The 22,381-nt window shown below is 43.8% G+C and overlaps 1 pseudogene; it reads right to left on the bottom strand.

Annotated features, from left to right (window-relative positions):
- Positions 1-4,424: 4,424 nt before the first annotated feature.
- Positions 4,425-21,328, bottom strand: LOC106570691 (RNA polymerase II-associated protein 1-like; annotated as a pseudogene).
- Positions 21,329-22,381: the final 1,053 nt, after the last annotated feature.

Genomic DNA, 22,381 nt, shown 5'->3' with positions numbered 1-22,381 from the left:
CCTGTTTTCTTTTGGGGTTTGTGGGTAGTTGTTTCTGTTTAGTCTAAGTGCACCTGACGGGACTGTTGTTGGTTGTTTTTTGGTTAAAGTGTATTCATTAAAGATTAAGAATGAGCACTATCCACGCTGCGTCTTGGTCTCCATTCCACGACCCCTGTGACACACACAAAATGACTCACGGGATATGAGACGTTTTTACATTGAAGTTTGCAGCTGAGTAATGGTGGAAAAACGACAACTCCACGTAAATAATCATTATACTGTCTACAACTGTAGTGGAAGAATTCATGATATCAATTTGCATGGAGCCCTCTTCATTCAATGGAAGTATGCCCTATTTTCCTACAGAAGCTACAGCAACTCTTAAGAATTGGTTTCTGCTCTATAGCAACTGCGCACAAAATCATACAAGTTGCTGAGCATTTAAGAGCATTCTAACTGAACTGAGATTGCAAGGTGTGTGGTGAGTGGGAACAAAAATCTGCCTTTAGAAATAGGCCTAACACCATCCCACCCCATATCTGTCAACTTCTGATTTCAGTATAAATTCTTGACAGACTAAGCTTCCTATAAAGTAGTTTATGAGTGGCCATCTGGAATGAGATTTTACCAAGTGCTGCAGATAGTTTAATGGATCATATTCAAGCTCCAGGAGAAAACAGAGGAGATCAATCAGGTGAGACTCCTTTCTGGAGGAATGTTACAACAGCAGTGTGCTCAAGCTCTGTGTCTACAGAGACCTGTCTGTAATCTGTCCAAGGAAACTCTGGCAGAGTCTCTTGAAGAAAGTTATAGCAGCAGGAAGGAGAGATAGAATAGTGTTTAAGAGAGAAAACATCTTATGTTATTTTAACCTAATTATCATAACATCCTTTGAGAGAGAGACTTGTGATATTCAATCTTCTGGACATATTTAGGTGTTTTAATAATTGTTGCTAATACATTACATTTTACCTTTATTTAACTAGGCAAGTCAGTTAAGAACAAATTCCTATTTACAATTACAGCCTAGGGACAGTGTTCAGGGGCAGAAAGACATGTTTATCTTGTCAGCTCGGGGATTCAATCTTGCAACCTTCCGGTTACTAGTCCAACGCTCTAACCACTAGGGTACCTGCCGCCCCAACATTGACTTCCCCAGAGACAAAAGTAATAATAATCAGCTCTCCATTGTGCGTGGTAAATCGATGAGACGGTCATGGAGAACACATATAGTATACCAGGCATTTGACCAGGGAAACAAATCAGGTGTGAAATTTTCTCTTGGAAAGTTAGGTCTTGGAAGCTATGTCATCAACATGTTTGTACCACAGCGTTAAACGGCCTACAATAAAATAGCCATGATGAACCTGGCGCCATTTAATATTTATGTACTGTACATGGCCTGCTTTCATATGGGAACCGGTGTGAAACCTCAGGGAACCCTGCTTGAGTAACAATGCATACCAGATGTGGAGGGAACCATATGACCAGTATTAGACAAGCCCACAGGAGGGTCCATTGTCTTCCCATACTGGCAAACCACAAAGACAGCATTCCTGAGGAAGCTAACAAGAAAACCAACCAACCAACGACTGTTCTTTAGGGAAGAGTTAGTTACAGAGAGAGTGAGAAAGAGCGAAAGAGAGAGAGTGAATTTGGATGCGATTCACCAAGGCGCCAGCCTGACATTCTACATGTACATGTTGGGTGTGAAAACCTGCACTGTAAGCAATCACGGCCACATCAAACTGTATGCATAATTGAAAGAAAATAGACTGGATAAGAAACAGAGATTCTCATAGACTGTTCATTGTGTGGTGTACAAAACGCAGAAAAATGTAACTCTTTTGGGAACATTTGGTAGGAAGGAATTTATTATTTTTATTGAACCCTTATTTTACCAGGTAAGTTGACTGAAAACACATTCTCATTTACAGCAACGACCTAGGGAATAGTTATAGGGGAGAAGAATGAGCCAATTAGAAACTGGGGATAATTAGGTGGCCATGAGGGCCAGATTGGGAATTTAGCCAGGCCACCGTGGTTAACAACCTCACTCACGTGCCATGGGATCTTTAGTGACCACAGAGCCAGGACACCCGTTTAACGTCCCATCTGAAAGACAGCACCCTACACAGAACAATGTTCCCAATCACAAGGTGAGGGGTGAGAGTGGCACACGGACACGTGTAGACTCCCGAGTGGCGCACGGTCTAAGGCACTGCATCTCAGTGCTAGAGGCGTCACTACAGACCCTGGTTAGATTCCAGGCTGTATCACAACCGGACGTGATTGGGAGTCCCATAGGGCGGCGCACAATTGGACCAGCATGCCTAGTTCAATAAGGTTAAATAAAAAAATAGACAAATAAGAGAAAGGACAGAAGGAAACCTTTTCATATCTTATGGAACAGGCAAGTGGTCTTTGAAACCAAACTTTTATCTAAACTAGCACAGCGGGGAAGATACAAACATCGCTTTGTTTGACATTCCTTGTGGGCACTTTACAAATTAGATTTTAGACAGGCACTAGTTAAGTAGCTTCAATGGAAAAGTAACAGGGGCCACACTGGTAAAAGTTTGTGGGATTTTACATTAAGCATTATTTAAATTGGAGTGTAAGTGTTTCATTGTTTTTCAGGCTGATATGACATTTAAGTAGAACAGGAGCCAGATTAATTATCATCTCATTTTCAGTGACATAATTAGAACCTAGTTTTGATTTGCAAAAAGCCACATTGAACATGACATGCTCTGCTGTGGCAGCGGACCAAAACCATTACTGCTTATTCATCTGTAAGTAGATCAATTTTATGTTACGCTCGTCGATGGAAGGATTGGACCAAGGTGCAGTGTGGTAGGCGTACATCTTTCTTTATTAAAATGAACACCGAAAACAAAACAAATACAAACGTAATGTTCAGTAGGGCTACACAGTACCAAAAACAAGATCCCACAAACTAAAGGTGGAAAAAGGCTGCCTAAGTATGATCCCCACTCAGAGACAACGATAGACAGCTGCCACTAATTGAGAACCATACCAGGCCAACAAAGAAATAGAAAAACTAGATTGCCCACCCTAGTCACACCCTGACCTAACAAAATAGAGAATTAAAAGGATCTCTAAGGTCAGAGCGTGACATTTTAAGTGTTCATCAAATGCTGAATGACAACGAAGATTAAAGACAAATGTAATACTCCAACAGTGCTGAAGTTACATAAACATACTAAAGGATCTTTACTGATAATTTTGACAGACACATCCAGGCCCTTTTACAGCATGTCTTTATCCTCGCTCAGTGTTTTCAGTAAACCCTCCTGGAGCTTGTACCCATGGCATAACCACAGAGCTCAAATGAAAACCATGATTTTCCCCCCTAATCTCTGTCCTCATTCCCCCTTGCTTTCGCTAACCTCCTGGGTCCCTAGAACACTCTCCAGTCTGCATTGCCAGATGGGAGGCAGATGATCGTCAGTGACGAAGCCCAGCTCAGAGTCTTTCTGGGGCAGACTGAACAGCAGCAGGTGGCTCCTCAACACCTAATCCGGACAGGACAGATGTTAGGAAAGACCATCAGGGGAGAGGAGAGGAGTGGCAGGAGGATAAGAAGGTCCAGGGGAAGGTGAGAGGAGTGAAGAGCTGAAAGGCCCAGGGGAAGGAGAGTGAGTACGAGTGTGTACCTCATCAGTCAGGTAGTAGTGAGTCTTCCTCAGGAGGCTGCGACGTGCTGTTTCAACCTACTGGAGAAGGGGGGGAAAAAGCCTTTCAGAGGGGCGTACAAAAGAGCTCATATCCAAAGTACAGAGCGATTCTCAATTACCCTCAAATTGCCTAGTCCTGTTGAGCAGTATGACATTTCTAGGAACTGCATTGCAACACAGTCCAGTCAATTGTCATCATGTGGGTCTGAGGTGGGACAGAGCCACCACGTAGAGCACAGGACACCAGCACCGCCTCAGTGTCCCTGTCACCAGCGCACGGAAGTAGAGTATCAGTGGGAGAGAATCCTCCGGGGGCTACGTGAACCTCTTCATAGGGATGGCCAGCTAGGAGGAACACAGAGCGGGGTTACTTTAGCCTATCTTTATGTCACATGATTTTGTCAAATCGCACAATTTTGCAGAAAGTGACAAGAACCCCAGTGCTCTATCTACTGGCCGTTTACACAGAAATGTACCCTGTACTCTCAGTTACAACTTTCAATCCAGCATGTTAACCAGCCTCCCTCTCACCTGTTCCAGTGTTACCCCCAGGGAGCGCAGCAGGCCCACATGCTCCCTAAACACAGCCAACTTCATGGTGGCATTGATGCACCTCTGTTGAAGTAGTCAAACAGGGGGTCCCCGACTGACACCGACTCTGTCCAACCAAGGCAGATAGAGGTCATTGAAGGAGGCCAGGCCTGGAGGAAGGGAGTTGAGGTCCAGAGCCCAGGTCAGCCTCTAGACAGGCCTCTCCAGGAAGAAATTAATGGAACACAGGAAGATACAAGCCAGACGGGCCAGCTTGGCTACAGGCAGCACCACCCTGAGAGCCTCCTCCCTCCAGACCTCCAGCAGCAGCAGCCACTGTAGACAGTGTGTGACCAACTGCACTTCCCCTGCGGGGAGCAACTCCATCTGCAGGTCCCCTCCGCCTGGTGTCTCTGCCCGCTCGTACAGGCTGACGAGTGGCAGGAAGGATCAATCGGACAGGATAGGGGGCCGGAGAGTTCTGGGAGGAGCTGGGTATTGAGCCAGGGAGTTCTGCCCAGGTGGTGGTCCCTGGAGGAGAGGACAGAAGGCTCCATGTGGGCCAGGTGAGAGAGGTAGCAGCCCCGGACAGAGGGCAGCTGGACACAGGCTTCCCTTAGCAAAGGACCCAGGGTCTGGTGGGAGGGGAGGAGCTATACAGCACTGAATTCACATAAAATAGAGCCTTTATAAGAAGACTAAGGCTGGATGGCAGTGGCATCAGAGGAATTCCAGCTATAGAGCAGTGATCTAACTGAAAGTGAAAAGGACAGGAGTTAGATCCAGAGGATACTATTTGGTGCAACCTGGATATAATGTACAATGGCTTAGCATGACATGTTTAATATCATGTTGGAAACTATACTGAACAAAAATAAACTCTGAATTACAGTTCAAAAAAGGAAATCCGTTCATTGAAATAAATTAAGCCTTAATCTATAGATTTCACATGACTGGGAAGGGCCCACCCACTGGGGAGCCAGGCCCAGCCAATCAGAATGAGTTTTCCCACAAAAGGGCTTTTATTACAGACAAAAATACTCCTGAGCACCACCCCCACCACCCAACCCCCCCCCCCCAAACCCCCCAGACGATCCCGCAGGTGAAGAAGCCAGATGTGGAGGTCCTGGACTAGCGTGGTTACACGTGGCCTGAGGTTGTGAGGCCGGTTAGACGTACTGCCAAATTCTCTAAAACGACATTGGAGGCAGCTTATGGTAGAGAAATTAATATTCAATTCCCTGGTGGACATTCTTGCAGTCAGCATGACAATTGCAAGGTCCCTCAAAACTTGAGACATCGGTGGCATTGTGTTGTGGCAACTGCACATTCGAGTGGTCTTTTATTGTCCCCAGCACAAGGTGCACCTGTTTAATGATCATGCTGTTTAATCAGCTTCTTGATAATCCATCCACCTGACAGGTGTGGCATATCTTGGCAAAGGAGAAATGCTCACTAACAGGAATGTAAACAAAATGTGTCCACAGAATTTGAGAGAAATTAGCTTTTTGTGCATATAGGAACATTTCTGGGATCTTTTATTTTAGCTCATGAAAACAACACTTTACATGTTTCATTTATATTTTTGTTCAGTATATTCTGTATAGCCATAGTCCTCTGATTCAACATTGATAAAATACAAAAACACAGGCGCAAAATGCTATCAGTGGCTTCAGACATATTCCATATGTTCTGAATAGCCCATATGCACAGCAGACCTGGGTTCAATAGAAGGCCTATTTGTTTTCTATCAAATCCTTAATCTGCACTTCATTAACACTCAAAGTACCTGAAAGAAAACAAATACTGTTTGGACCCAGGTCTAGACGTAGTGCAGCAAAGTCCCATCCTGAGAAAAACCTATTAACTTTGTGTGACTTGAGATGAAAGCCCCCAGCCCTTGCCCATGACCTTTTGAAAACCTGCTTCACATTTATTTCTAATTAAGCCTAGATGTAGACAACGGCAATGCAAAAACGAATTAAAACTGTGTGAATGTGAGAAGAACAATTATGGTGCTTAACAGACCAGATGCTGTATAAAATGTAAACCATGCTTGCATCTGGTGGTGCACAATGTCCACGGCAGCACACTGCTGCAATAAACTACAGATTAACAATGAACCAACAAGATAATATATTCCGAGTTGTGCCAACATTACACATGTTGGCTTTGGTTAATGCATCACAAACCACCCTGGCTCTCAAAAATTCCTCTTCTGGGCCTGCACCTCGACACATCCAATATTTCATAGCACAGGAATTCCAGAGTTTTAAGTTCTGTTTTATGAAAGTTCAATGGAGGAGAACTCCTTTTGGGTTGGCCATGTTGGTTTGGGAAAGAACACCATGTACATTTAGCCAGGAACATTCCCAATCACATAGACAAGGCCCGTGAGAGAATTCTCTTTCAACAGTGAGAACCTGGAAGCATTGCATACAAACAGCTCAGTCAAATATTGTAAAGATAATTATGGTCAACTATCTGTATCTGATATATATAACAGGAGAAATTGCCAAGTATCCCAACAAGTGGAGACTTCACAGATGCACATACATGTACAGATTCACTACTTAAAGCTACCTGACTGAGGAACAAAGTGACTGAAGGACTAGATGAGCCTACTGTATAGGGAGATAAGAGACAGCCTGGCCCTGAATAACTCTATATGATGATGCTATATAGCCTAAGACTAGGGCTGTGGCGGTCAGCTGGTTATTATCATGCAACTCACTGCCGGTCCATTAATTAACATAAAGACCTTGAGCATCTCCAAGAAATCCATTTAATTTACACCATCACAATAAATCCATGATTTATTTGATGCAGGTCTAAAAGAAACATTATGTGAAGAAAAGGTATTTCAGAATGTCACGCCTACTCCTGCTCCCTCGGGAACTCGACATCGCTGACCTGCTAACACCGGCCCTGGCAACTATATTAGGCACACTTGTTCCCCATTGTGACGCACACCTGATCATCATTTTCTCCTTGATTACTCCCCCTTTATTTAGCCCTCAGTTGATATCAGTCATTAGGTAGTATTATTTTATCTCGCGTTCAGTACGCTTCTCATGTTTCTTCATCTGTATCGGTTCATTATTAAACTCACCTTCTGCACCTGCTTCCTGACGTACACTTACACAGAACAGAATGAATGGCCTATTGTATGTGCCACACCATAGGCTGTAGTAGGCTTATTCATTTTGCACACAAGTGTTAATGTTGCGACAGTTCGTTTCTGGTATCAGAACAAAATAGTCAGCACATAGTAACTTCTGATTTAGCTGTACTTTAATTAATGCAAACACGTGTGGTAAAGGGGTTGTTCGTATATACGGTCTCGCTGTTTTACCTCGCAGGGCAAACAGAGAAGAGGACGACACCTCCTTTGTTCTCTCTTTTATTCTCTGACAGAGTTAGTTCCCGCTCAATGCTGGCCTGTCAGAGGGAGGAGGAGCGTGGTTTAAACTTGCTCCTCCTGTCGTCGGCGTGCAGGCTGATCCCAGCGTCGTGACGCACTTCCTGTTGCCGGTTGTAGTTCTTCTTGTCTTCAACAGTTGATTTACTCGTAGTTTATGTACTTAGCATAGCTTCCCCAGTATATTATAAAGGTTATGCATACAAATAGCCAGTTCAACCCTAACACAAGATATTCTTATAAGTACTGTGCCATTACATGATTTTATAGTAAGAAGAACATCATTGAGCTTTGCTGAATAAAATAGAAAGGATATGTTTTCCATTCCGGAGCGATATTTGCATAAAGTGGCGATGCTGAGCGTAAAAGTGGATCATTTGAAACAGGTCCTTTACGCTAGATTGAGTTAATTGGCAACTATAGTTAATGATACAAATCTTAGAATGTCTTAGAAATAAAAACAAATATGGGCTAGCATAATGCAACTATATATGCTAATAATGATTTGAGAAAGTCACAAAAAAGCTTGCGCTCTGTTCCTTGACTCAGGCTGCTTCACACTCTCAAAGTGATCATATTTTTCACACATCAGATTATTCTCAAAGTAATCATGTCTGTACTAATATGTCAAATTTGCGATTTAGAATGGCCCATTATCAAATGGGCAGGAACAGGGGCAGGGGAAAAAATACGTAATCTGTATGCACTCGAATAGCGAATGGAGGCTGCTTTCACTGGGTTTGTTTTTTAAACATGCCAGGTAGGCTACTCTGGTTTTCATAGCGGAGCATGTGCTTAATACTAGCAGCTGAGAAATAAATGTAGTAGCAGCTGGGATCCTCTTCTTAGTGACAAGCATCAAACTCTGCTTTCACACAGGATTGCTAGTAGTAATGTCTGGGCTTATAAGAACATCTTCACTCCAGTCGTCAACCACTGTTTGAGGAGCATGCTCTCGCTGTAAACAGGTGATACTTCTTCCAAGCTCTGTATGCCATGGGCTCTCCAACCCTGTTCCTACAGCTACCCAGTGAAATCTGTTTGTGAACATCTATAGTAACATTTTCCCAACTAAACAGATTTAATTAAACTGTTGACAGCCCCTCTCTCTGCGAGCTCGAGAAAGGAATGGAGGAGAGAGAGAGAGGGGTCATGAGCAGATGAGATCCTGCATTTTTCAGCATGTTTTTAAAATATAGATTTTGAGTTAGACAAACTTGGATTTTTTGTCAAGGACATATACAGGATACTACCCTACACAACAAAACCTTCACTCCAAATCTAAACTCCAAACCTCCAACCTGACTTGACAAAATTACCTGGAAGGATTCCTACTACCAAAGCTATACAGCAAATGCTCTACCAAACAAACAGAAACCTGAAAACACCATCCAACCTGGAACGGAGTGAGTCATGTTTAGTCTGAAGCTATTTAAAAGCCAAGAAAAAATATTACAATTATATTATTTTACTTTATAAGGACTGAATGCTAAGTTAAGGCTACCAAGCTTGCTAGGAAAGAACATATCTGACTGCAACTTCAATTAGCACTGAGGTGTGAAGTGAGAGGTATCAAAGCCCTTGAGCCTATCAATGGCAGGAGAGTCTCAAAGCCTACCCCACCCAAATGCAGAGGGCTTTGAAACCCCCTCCCGCTGTTCATAGGTAATTACAATACAGTACCCTCTGCATGTAAAAAATTATAAGGCATGAAAAGAGTACAAAAAGAAGCTCCTTATGGAATATCAAGAGACACTTTTTGCTGACTATTATAAAAGTGGGAACATTAGCAAATGAATCTTACACACAGACCATCCCCTGGCAAGGTGCAGCACTATATTAACACACTACCCCTCTGTTAACCTGTTTGGATAGGGGGCAGTATTTTCACGGCCAGATAAAAAACATACCCGATTTAATCTGGTTACTACTCCTGCCCAGAAACTAGAATATGCATATAATTAGTAGATTTGGATAGAAAACACTCTAAAGTTTCTAAAACTGTTTGAATGGTGTCTGTGAGTATAACATAACTCATATGGCAGGCCAAAACCTGAGAAGATTATATACAGGAAGTGCCCTGTCTGACAATTTGTTTTCCTTCTATAGCCTCTCTATCAAAACTACAGCATCTCTGCTGTAACGTGACATTTTCTAAGGCTTCCATTGGCTCTAGGAAGGCGCCAGAAAGTGGAACAAGAGCTCTCCAGTCTCTGGGCGAAAAACAGCAGGGGTTTTTGTGAGTGGTCCTGCTGAGAACAATGACACTGAGGCGCGCGTGCACGAGACGACTCAATTTTTTTCTTTCAGTGTTTGAATGAACACAACGTCGCCCGGTTGGAATATTATCGGCTATTTTACGAGAAAAATAGCACAAACATTTATTTTAAACAGCGTTTGACATGCTTCGAAGTACAGTAATGGAATATTTTGAATTTTTTTGTCACGAAATGTGCCGACGCGTCCGATAGTGACTTGAACGCACGAACAAAACAGAGCTATTTGGATATAACTATGGATTATTTGGAACCAAAACAACATTTGTTGTTGAAGTAGAAGTCCTGGGAGTGCATTCTGACGAAGAACAGCAAAGGTAATCCAATTTTTCTTATAGTAAATCTGAGTTTGGTGAGTGCCAAATTTAGTGGGTGTCAAAATAGCTAGCCATGATGGCCGGGCTATGTACTCAGAATATTGCAAAATGTGCTTTCACCGAAAAGCTATTTTAAAATCTGACACCGCGATTGCATGAAGGAGTTCTGTATCTATAATTCTTAAAATAATTATGTTTTTTGTGAACGTTTATCGTGAGTAATTTAGTAAATTCACCGGAAGTTTCGGTGGGTATGCTAGTTCCGAACGTCACATGCAAATGTAAAAAACTGTTTTTTGATATAAATATGAACTTGATTGAACAAAACATGCATGTATTGTATAACATAATGTCCTAGGATTGTCATCTGATGAAGATCATCAAAGGTTAGTGCTGCATTTAGCTGTGGTTTTGGTTTTTGTGACATTATATGGTAGCTTGAAAAATGGGTGTCTGATTATTTCTGGCTGGGTACTCTCCTGACATAATCTAATGTTTTGCTTTCGTTGTAAAGCCTTTTTGAAATCGGACAATGTGGTTAGATAAAGGAGAGCCTTGTCTTTAAAATGGTGTAAAATAGTCATATGTTTGAAAAATTTAAGTTTTGGGATTTTTGAGGAGTTTGTAATTCGCGCCATTGGCGAGGCGTTCCGCTAGCGGAACATCTAGATGTAAGAGGTCAAAGGCTTGAGGACCACTCCCTACCATCCCCAAACGGATGGACTAGTAGAGAGGTTCAATTAAATGCTCAAGAACATGCTGAGGAAGTTTGTGGCCGACACTGGTAAAGACTGGGATAAGTGGTTACCCTTTCTGCTTTTTGCTTACAGGGAGATGCCTCAGGCATCGACAGGTTTTTCACCATTTGAACTCCTCTATGGGTGGCCAGTGCAGGGACCACTGGACCTGCTAAAGAAGTGCTGGGAAGGTCCCCCAGTAGCTATCTCAGGACAGGGGATTGTCCAGTACATCCTCCAGATGCGAGACAGGCTGGAGTGGTACCGAGAGGAAGCTAGGGAAAACCTTCAGCAAGCCCAGAAGGCCCAGAAGAGAGGGTATGACCAGCACGCTCGCCACAGAGAGTTTGAGCCAGGACAGAAAGTCCTGCTCCTCCTTCCCTCGTCTACCAGCAAGCTCCTTGGCAGTGGCAAGGGCCGTACCTAATCGGCAGGAAGATGGGCCCGGTGACCTATGAGGTGCTGCACCCAGACATGGGTAAGAAGAAGCAAACCTTTCATGTGAACCTCCTCAAGGCCTGGGAGGAGAGAGAAGAACTCTCCAAGGGGAAGTCCTTTCTGGTCTGCAGGGTAGAAGAAGAGGATGAGTTGGAGGGGGGTCACAGAGGCATGGAAAGGATGAGCAGAGGTCATACTGGCTCATCTGGAAGAAGACAAGCAAGATGGGCTGAAGCAGCTGTTTGGCAAGTATCCAGCCCTCTTCAGTCAGAGGACAGGAAGAACCAAAGTCCTGGAACACGTCATCTGTTTGAAGCCTGACCAGAACCCTGTCCGCCAGCATCCTTACCATGTGCCTGAGAGGCTGGTGGTAGCCCTCAAGGAAGAGCTCCACACCATGATAGAGATGGATGTTGTCGAGCCATCTTCAAGTGAATGGAGCAGCCCCATTGTCATTTTCCCAAAGAAGGATGGCTCTCTGCGGGTCTGCATGGACTTCCGTAAGGTGAATGCCATCTCCCAGTTTGATGCCTACCCCATGCCCTGCATTGACAACTTACTGGGGAGAATAGGTAGAGCTCATTATATCACCACATTGGATCTCTGCAAAGGGTACTGCCAGGTGCCCCTGGACGAACAATCCAAGGCCTACACTGCCTTCCAGACGCCGATGGGCCTGTTCCAGTTCTAGGTTATGCCGTTTGGCCTTCATGGGGCCCCTGCGACATTCCAGAGGCTGATGGACAAGGTCCTCCAGGACTGTGACAATTTCTGTGCTGCTTACTTGGACGATGTGGTGATCTACAGCCACTCCTGGGAGAAGCACATACAGTATCTTAGCAGAGTCCTGGGAAAGATCCATGATGCAGGCCTCACGCTTAACCTCCTGAAGTGTGAGTGGGCGAAACAGGAGAAAAAGTACCTGGGTTACCAGATGGGTAAGGGTGAAGTTCGGCCTCAGGTGAACAAAGTGGAGTCCATCAGGAACAGACCTCAACCCAGAACCAAGACACAGGTGAAGTCCTTCCTAGGTCTGGCAGGGTGGTACCGGAGATTCATTCCTCAGTTTTCGACCATCGCTGTCCCTCTGACCAACCTCACTTCAAAGGTGGCCAGCAACCCTATGAAGTGCACTGAGGAGTGTGAGGAAGCTTTCATGATGCTGAAAAAACACATGTGCACATTCCCTGTTCTCCAGACCCCTGATTTTCAGAAGCGGTTTCTCGTACAGGTGGACGCTTCGGCTGTGGGAATTGGAGCTGTACTGGCCCAAGGGGAGCCAGGATAAGACCTACCCGTGCTGTACCTGAGTCAGAAGATGTTCCCCAGGGAATCCAGGTATTCGACAATCGAGAAGGAGTGCCTGGCTATAAAGTGGGCAGCGTTTGGTAAACTGGCCGCGGACAGCGTTTGGTACACTAACACACACACATTCATCGCGCCTCCCTGCTCCGTTATCAGCTACGTTAACCTCTCTGGGCTAGGTGGGACGTTAGCGTCCCACTCTATTCAACAGCCAGTGGAATCGCGTGGCGCGAAATACAAATACCTCAAAAATGCTATAACCTGTTGGGGCTAGGGGGCAGTATTTTCACGGCTGGATAAAAAAAACGTACCGATTTAATCTGGTTACTAATCCTACCCAGTAACTAGAATATGCATAAAGTTATTATATATGGATAGAAAACACCCTAAAGTTTCTAAAACTGTTTGAATGGTGTCTGTGAGTATAACAGAACTCATTTGGCAGGCAAAACCCTGAGACATTTTCTGACAGGAAGTGGATACCTGATGTGTTGAATTACCTTTAAGCCTATGCCATTGAAACACACAGGGGTTGATTAATGTTTTGGCACTTCCTATTGCTTCCACTAGATGTCACCAGCCTTTACAAAGTGTTTTGAGTCTTTTACTGTGAGATCTGACCGAACAAGAGCCATGGAACGGTGATGGCCGATTAGACTCTGCGCGCGAGTTCATGTTGGGTACCCTCGTTCCAATACGTTATAAAAGAGAATGCATTCGTCCACCTTGAATATTATTCATGTTCTGGTTAAAAAAGGCACTAATGATTTATGCTATACAACGTTTGACATGTTTGAACGAACGTAAATATATTTTTTCCCCTCGTTCATGACGAGAAGTCCGGCTGGCTTAGATCATGTGCTAACAACACGGAGCTTTTTGGATATAAATGATGAGCTTTTTTGAACAAAACTACATTCGTTATGGACCTGGGATTCCTGGAAGTGACATCTGATGAAGAGAATCAAAGGTAATGGATTATTTACATAGTATTTTCGATTTTAGATCTCTCCAACATGGCCGTTTGTCTGTATAGCAAAGCAGTGCTCAGATTATTGCAAAGTGTGATTTCCCAGTAAGGTTATTTTTAATTCTAGGAAAGTTGATTTCTTTCAAGAGATGTAAATCTATAATTCTTTAAATGACAATATAATATTTTACCAATGTTTTCTAATTTTAATTATTTAATTTGTGGTGCTGACTTGACTGCCGGTTATTGGAGGGAAACGATTTCCTCAACATCAATGCCATAGTAAAACGCTGTTTTTGGATATAAATATGAACTTGATAGAACTAAAAATGCATGCATTGTCTAACATAATGTCCTAGGAGTGTCATCTGATGGAGATTGTAAAAGGTTAGTGCATCATTTTAGCTGGTTTTATGGTTTTGGTGACCCTGTCTTTGAATTGACAAAACATTACACACAGCTATTGTCAATATACTCTCCTAACATAATCTAACTTTATGCTTTCGCCGTAAAACCTTTTTGAAATCGGACAACGTGGTTAGATTAAGGAGATGTTTATCTTTCAAAGGGTGTAAGATAGTTGTATGTTTGAAAAATTTGAATTTTGACATTTATTTGGTTTCAAATTTGCCGCTCTTGAAATGCACCTGCTGTTGATAGGGTGCACCACGGGTGGCACGCTAGTGTCCCACATAGCCCCAAGAAGATAACTTCAATTTCTCAAACATATGACTATTTTACACCATTTGAAAGATAAGACTCTCGTTAATCCAACCACATTGTCCGATTTCAAAAAGGCTTTACAGCGAAAGCAAAACATTAAATTATGTCAGGAGAGTACCCAGCCAAAAATAATCACACAGCCATTTTCAAAGCAAGCATATATGTCACAAAAGCCCAACTACCTTTGATGATCTTCATCAGATGACACTCCTAGGACATTATGTTATACAATACATGCATGTTTTGTTCAATCAAGTTCATAATTATATCAAAAAACACCTTTTTACATTAGCATGTGATGTTCAGAACTAGCATACCCACCGAAAACCTCCGGTGAATTTACTAAATTACTCACGATTAACGTTGACAAAATACATAACAATTATTTAAAGAATTATAGATACAGAACTCCTTTATGCAATCGCTGTGTCAGATTTTAAAATAGCTTTTCGGCGAAAGCACATTTTGCAATATTCTGAGTACATAGCTCAGCCATCACAGGCTAGCTATACAGACACTCGCCAACTTCGGGGCTCACTAAACTCAGAATTACTATTAGAAAAATTGGATTACTTTTGCTGTTCTTCATCAGAATGCACTCCCAGGACTTCTACTTCAACAACAAATGTTGTTTTGGTTCCAAATAATCCATAGTTATATTCAAATAACTCCGTTTTGTTCGTGCGTTCAGGTCACTATCCAAAGGGTAACGCGTGAGCGCATTTCGTGACAAAAAAAATCTAAATGTTCCTTTACCATACTTAGAAGCATGTCAAACGCTGTTTAAAATCTATTTTTATGCTATTTTCCTCGTAAAATAGCGATAATATTCCAACCGGCTAATGTTGTATTCATTGAAAGAGGGAAAGAAGAAAATGGCGAGGTCTCGTGAACGCGCATCTCCAGTCTCTCTGTCACCAGGCAGTCCACTGACAAACTCTGCTCCTGTTATCTGCCCGGAGACAGGAGATGCGTCAATCCGGTTTCTGAAGGCTTTAGAGAGCCAATGGAAGCCTTAGAAAGTGTCACGTAACAGCACAGATACTGTAATTTTGATAGAGATGCAACAGAAGGACTACAAATTGTCAGACAGGCCACTTCCTGCTTGGAATCTTCTCAGGTTTTTGCCTACCATATGAGTTCTGTTATACTCACAGACACCATTCTAACAGTTTTAGAAACTTTAGAGTGTTTAGACTTTAGACTTATGTCTACCTGTGTGGCGATAATGTGGTCACCACAAGAGCACTAGGTACCAGTCTGTTTGGCTAACATTCCAGTCCTTGTACTCCATGTCATATGTGAAAGGTGGCGTTCAGCATGACAGGAGTGGCATGATAGCTAAACAGACTGATACACAGACTAGCCTAAAACTGAGTGATGGGAGGGATGTTGGGCTCTATACACTACCAGTCTGTGGGCCAGTCTTAGCAGGTATCCTAGCACAGCCTCAAAGAGGAGGAGGGAGCTGAACTGGACAGAGAGGGAGAGATATAAACCATAGGAGAGAGATTAGTCCTACTCCCACTAGCCAGCTGCAAGGTAACAAGACAAACAAATGCATGTGAATTGTTTGTTGCACATCAACCACTAGATGGCTGCATATATTAATTCCTTTCCACACTGTTTGTGGTTTCCACCTAACAAAATCAGAGAGTAACTACAGCTCCATAAGGACCTACTTTGCAGACCAGGCTTCTGTGGATGCTGAGGAGGTTGTCCAGGAGGAAGCACAGGGAGGTGATGAGGGGGAAGCGGGAGCTGAGTCCAGCCAGACCCCACCAGACGTCCACCCGGAGAAGCCTAAGCTAGGCAGACTGGGGATAAACTCATGGCCGGGGCAGCAGAACTGGGGGTTAAACCACACAGAGACAGAAAAATAAACATTTCTATCCGTTACAACCACACAGAGACCAACATTCCTTCCATTAAGCTCTGCAGAGTGTGAGTAAATCACCATAGATATTGCTCTATGCTGCCAAGTAGATGGGACTCACTTGAGGTTGTTAAATCAGGCTGTGAACAGCCTCATGGGACAGCAGAGGGAGAAGAACCTCTGAGGTCAGCATCTCCAGCTCCTGCACACTCCACTGGATTGAACAAGCTCTAAAAGGGCAGGCATGGACACATATTACTAACTAAAAACACATCCTAATAGGACCCTAGTCCAGAAGTATTACTAACTAAAAACAGATCCTAATAGGATCCTAGTCCAGAAGTATTACTAAGTAAAAACACATTCTAACAGGATCCTAGTCCAGACATGTATTACTAAGTAAAAACACATAAGAGTCCAGATCGGAAAAGAGAAGACTAGTAAAGGTGATATAGTGCAAGACTCTTTCCAATCTGTACTGATGAAGGAAAACGAGGCGACGAGGACAGGATGTTAAAACTATTTAGATTCAACAACGCTAATTTCCTTGAGTACCGCTATAGTTTGTACATTCACCTGGATAGAGAGCTGGGAGTAGAAGGACCCAATGTAAAGCAGGTAGGGCGGCACCAGTCTCAGGGTGCTCTCCCTTTGGACATGGTCCCCCAGGGTCCTCACACAGCCCTTTAGCAGCCCCAGCACCTTGAGCTGCAGACCTGTTATATGACCCCACATCACTGGGGACACACTCAGCCCCCTGGGAACTGTAGTGAAAGTAGAGGTTTGGCTCTGTTGAATCTAGTGGATAACAACAAATCAACGAACTACAGAAAGCTACAGTTAAAAAGTATCAGAAAGCCAGAGTGTGTGTTACCTGACCAGGCCAGCCTGCAGCTCCTGATGGCAGCCGGCGGTGTGTGTGACGTGTGTGAGCAGAGTGTGTGAGCAGAGTGAGGAGGGCCTGTGGTGCTCCAGGGGCAGCAAGGGATCCGAAGGGGGCCAGAGCTGCTGGGTAGACTGCAACATTTTCACCAGGATGGGGTACAGGTCTCTGGAAATGGTAGAGGGGCGAATGTTTCTGCCGTACTACTCATTCTGAGGGACTCTTTCAGAAAATCATTTTTCTAAGCTTCTAAGAGCATTTGGCATGACAGGAAACCTTTCGCTTACACATCTTTTCTTGCCATGTATAATCTAACAACATGTGATTACACACATCTGATATTGGTATTGTATATGGGAGAATACGTAAGATGGCGTGTACAGATGGCTTATTTCATTCCTACCATCCACCAGGTGTCTTCAATGATATGACTGAGCCCATAGACGCTTGGTTGCTTAGCAACAAAACTGACACGTGCACAACTATGGGGCAAAGCAGACAGGGTTGGCTGAGACTGTTGACAACATGTCAACTATATTTAGTCTCCAAATGTTTATTGAAAACAAATACATTTAGACAATGAGCACTTGTCTCTGAAATACATTGTTACAGTTTCTGATTAGCTAGCTAGCGAAATGTAGCCATATTAGCATATATATGACATCAACGCACACCTTCCGGCCACATCGATGCACACGCATCATATTCGTGACGTTGTCAGTCAACCCAGTTACGACCAGTTACTCTCTTGTAGAGGTTGCAGGCCTGTCGTAGCTGGCTGCCACAGCCCACAGCCGGTAGGACGCAGAGCTGACCCTCAGGGCCTCCCCTGGCTCCAGCTGCAGATCACTGGGCTCCGGGGCCAGCAGACGAGATAGACGCTCCCGCACACCCAGAGAGTTCACCTGGGGAACACACAGTCAGGGTGACTTTATTATGGATATACAAGTCTATCAGATCATACATCAGACCCAGATCATAAAACACTTATTAGTCACTCCCTTATACATTGAAGTTACTATGGATACATACAAGAGCCAACAGAGGAAGGCTAAGTGTGGCATTAATACATCAGGTAAGCTGGTAGTTGGGTTTGAAAATTCCTCTCTCCACACTTACCAGCCTGGCACAGGCGTGTCTGCCAGTGGTGTACAGGACTTGTCGGAGCTTCATGGCGTTGGCCACGCATACAGACTGGGGGTCGGGGAGGTGGGCACTGCCCAGGAGCAGGGCAGGAACTCTGACAACACAGTCTCCTTCAAACGAGGGCAGTCCAAGACCTATAGTGACAGTACAGATACTATTCATACTACAAATGGTAACTCATGTGAAGGTGCTTACAGTTAATAAAACAAGAGAGAGGCGGAGATATGCCAGAGGGCATTGTGGGAGGTGTAGTTGATGTTACCTGAGTGGCTGCTGAGGAGGAGTGTCTGACAATGCGGATCAGGACTCCGAGGACATCCTGGACCACCCTGGGTGACGGGCGGATCCCCTCTAGGATGTAGGGAGCCTAGGAAGCAGCTTCATCCTCAGTAAACCCTGAGACAGAAAACCAACACAGCCAACAGCTTTACACAATGCATTTATAGTTGAAGTCGGAAGTTTACATGCACTTAGGTTGGAGTCATTAAAACTCGTTTTTCAACCACTCCACACATTTCTTGTTAACAAACTATAGTTTTGGAAAGTTGGTTAGGCCATCTACTTTGTGCATGACACAAGTCATTTTTCCAACAATTGTTTACAGACAGATTATTTCACTTATAATTCACTGTATCACAATTCCAGTGGGTCAGAAGTTTACATACACTAAGTTGAATGTGCCTTTAAACAGCTTGGAAAATTCCAGAAAATGATGTCATGGTTTTAGAAGCTTCTGATAGGCTAATTTACCTAATTTGAGTCAATTGGAGATGTACCTGTGGATGTATTTCAAGGCCTACCTTCAAACCCAGTGCCTCTTTGCTTGACATCAAGGGAAAATCAAAAGAAATCAGCAAAGACCTCAGAAAAAAATTGGACACCTCCACAAATCTGGTTCATCCTTGAGAGCAATTTCCAAACACCTGAAGGTACCACGTTCATCTGTACAAACAATAGTACGCAAGTATAAACACCATGGGACCACGCAGCCATCATACCGCTCAGGAAGGAGACGCGTTCTGTCTCCTAGAGATGAACGTACTTTGGTGCGAAAAGTGCAAATCAATCCCAGAACAACAGCAAAGGACCTTGTGAAGATGCTGGAGGAAACAGGTACAACGGTATCTATATCCACTGTAAAACGAGTCCTATATCGACATAACCTGAAAGGCTGCTCAGCAAGGAAGAAGCCACTGCTCCAAAACCGCCATAAAAAAAGCCAGACAACGGTTTGCAACTGCACATGGGGACAAAGATGGTACTTTTTGGAGAAATGTCCTCTGGTCTGATGAAACAAAAATAGAACTGTTTGGCCATAATGACCATCGTTATATTTGGAGGAAAAAGGCGGAGGCTTGCAAGCCGACGAACACCATCCCAACCGTGAAGCACGGGGGTGGCAGCAACATGTTGTGGGGGTGCTTTGCTGTAGGAGGGACTGGTGCACTTCTCAAAATAGATGGTAACATGTGGATATATTAAAGCAACATCTCAAGACATCAGTCAGGAAGTTAAAGCTTGGTTGCAAATGGGTCTTCCAAATGGATAATGACCCCCAAGCATACTTCCAAAGTTATGGCAAAATGGCTTAAGGACAACAAAGTCAAGGTATTGGAGTGGCCATCACAAAGCCCTGACCTCAATCCTATCGAAAATTTGTTGGCAGAACTGAAAAAGCGTGTGTGAGCAAGGAGGCCTACAAACCTGACTCAGTTACACCAGCTCTGTCAGGAGGAATGGGACAAAATTCACCCAACTTATTGTGGGAAGCTTGTGGAAGGTTATCTGAAGCATTTGACCCAAGTTAAACAATTTAAAGGCAATGCTATCAAATACTAATTGAGTGTATGTAAACTTCTGACCCACTGAGACTGTGATGAAAGAAATAAAAGCTTAAATAAATCATTCTCTCTACCATTATTCTAACATTTCACATTCTTAAAATAAAGTGGTGATCCTAACTGACCTAAAACAGGGAATTTTTACTAAGATTAAATGTCAGGAATTGTGAAAAAATGACTTTAAATGTATTTGGCTAAGGTGTATGTAAACTTCTGACTTCAACTGTATCACTAGTACTTCTCCACAGGGTGCCAAGACAATGCACTGCATAATTACAGAGAGAGTGATTGTGGAGATAAAGGAGTGTTTGTGTGATTAATCAGTCTGGTCTCTAGTCAACCTTAATGACATCATCCCTGGAAAAGTCATCATCAGTCTTTTTTTCTTCCTTCTCTGAAGCAGTCTCTCTCATGACCTCAGAGCCCCTCGTCTTCCTCCTCTTCCTGAACAGAGGAAAGGGGGCCAGCCCATGGAATCATGAGTGTGCTGTCCAGACACAAGACAGGGACACAATGATTGGGTTTTAACCATGAGTTTATACACACATAGCAAGCCATGGTATACTGGTGATGATGATACAATCACACACTGTAAGTTACCTTACATCATCGTCTGAGGACACCAGGAGGGCTCTGAGCCCCTGCACAGCTGCAGACATCACTCCCTCCACATTATCGTCCAGTGAGAAGTGCAGCATGAAGAGAAGGCCAGAAGAGTTGACACCACACTGCCCCTGAGAGTAGCCGCAAACTGGCCAGCCCTCTGCCTACAGAAACAACAGGAGCACAAAGACAGATCTGCAATGTTAAAGTGGATTCAAGTACTTTTTGATAACTACAACATCTGCATACATATATTGTCTGAAGGGCTCTACATGATCAAACTGATTGACACGCAGTGCATTTACATTTAAGTAATTTATCAGACTCTCTTCTGAGAGCAACAGTAAGGGTTAAGTGCCTGGTTCAAGGGCACAGACAGGTTCAAACCGACGACCTTTCGGTTACTGGCCCAACGCTCTTAACCGCTAGGCTACCTGACTACCTTCGTGAGAATGTGGGCCAGAGTGTTGAGGACTCCACTGCTGGATCACCTGACTGCGACAGAGGAAGAGCTCCTGCAGGGAGTAACCAGCCAGATGGGGGAGACAGAGAGGAGAGAGGTCAACAGGTATATTCATTGGCAACACAAACAGGAGATGTGTGTCTTAGTGCTCAATACTGACCTCAGGCTCCTCTCCAATGTGCTGCAAACCAAGGTGGGTGGGCAGTTCCTCTGGGGTGGGATCAGGGTTCCAGCAAAGTCAAAGTGAGCCTGCATGGCCTGTCAGCACAGAGACACAGTGATAGACTAGTCAATAGATGAGACAAACACACAACCTCTCCGCATCTCGAACAAAGTGTTCCTAGTAAACAGTAGTTAGTACCATCTTGGTTCCTTTCCGTCTGGGTACAGGCAGGTCCCTGATCCACTCCAACTTCTCTGGCTCCAGCTTGTCCATGTGCACCTACTCCTTCTGAGGCTTGACAGGCAGGTCCTCCGCTGGAGCGATACATGCATCATTAGTACGCTTATTAGCACCACTTGGAATGTGCTTCACAATACCAAGAAGGACCTAACAGCCCAACTGTAAACCCAAACCAATCTGAATCTAAATCCAAATCTATCCTGTGAGGTTTTGAGGTAACTCAAATGCCTCTAAAGTTCCTCTAATGCCACAGTAGTATATTTCTCTCCAATCAGTGTAATGGAGAATAAAAGCTTGCAATGCTAGCATTGTAGTCTGACGATAATACAAAATACTGTTGGCACACACTGTGGTCCAGCAATGTTCATATGTCTTGGGCTTTCCCCATTATCTCCATTACAAAAGTGAATCTGACTTTGGCTGTCTTTCTGCTAATCAGGTAGATTGAAATCAATGTTCAGCCCTAGTATTCCAGTCACGGAGCTCCAAGGCATATTTCTTTGCAATATGAAATGATTTGTGCAATTCATTGCAAGGGGAAACTGTTGGCAGACGTCCAGGTGTGCTAGGACTGACAGTGCAGAGGCAGGCTCTTTTGCTCATTCATAATGGAGTTACAATGCATTGCTAAAATGTCTTCTGTAGACCTTTCATCTTCCTCATCTTCCACTTTCTCCAATCTTTATGTCCAGAGGATTCTGCTCTGGCTTCTTGGCGTCTGTCTCTGTCATGATGGTTTCTAGCAGACGCTGTTCCCTGCCTCTT

The sequence above is a fragment of the Salmo salar genome, chromosome ssa01 (genome assembly GCF_905237065.1).
Source record: "Salmo salar chromosome ssa01, Ssal_v3.1, whole genome shotgun sequence".
In the NCBI taxonomy this organism is placed as follows: Eukaryota; Metazoa; Chordata; class Actinopteri; order Salmoniformes; family Salmonidae; genus Salmo; species Salmo salar.
The sequence above is the reverse complement of the archived record's forward strand: the minus strand, read 5'-3'. Positions and strand labels throughout refer to the sequence as shown.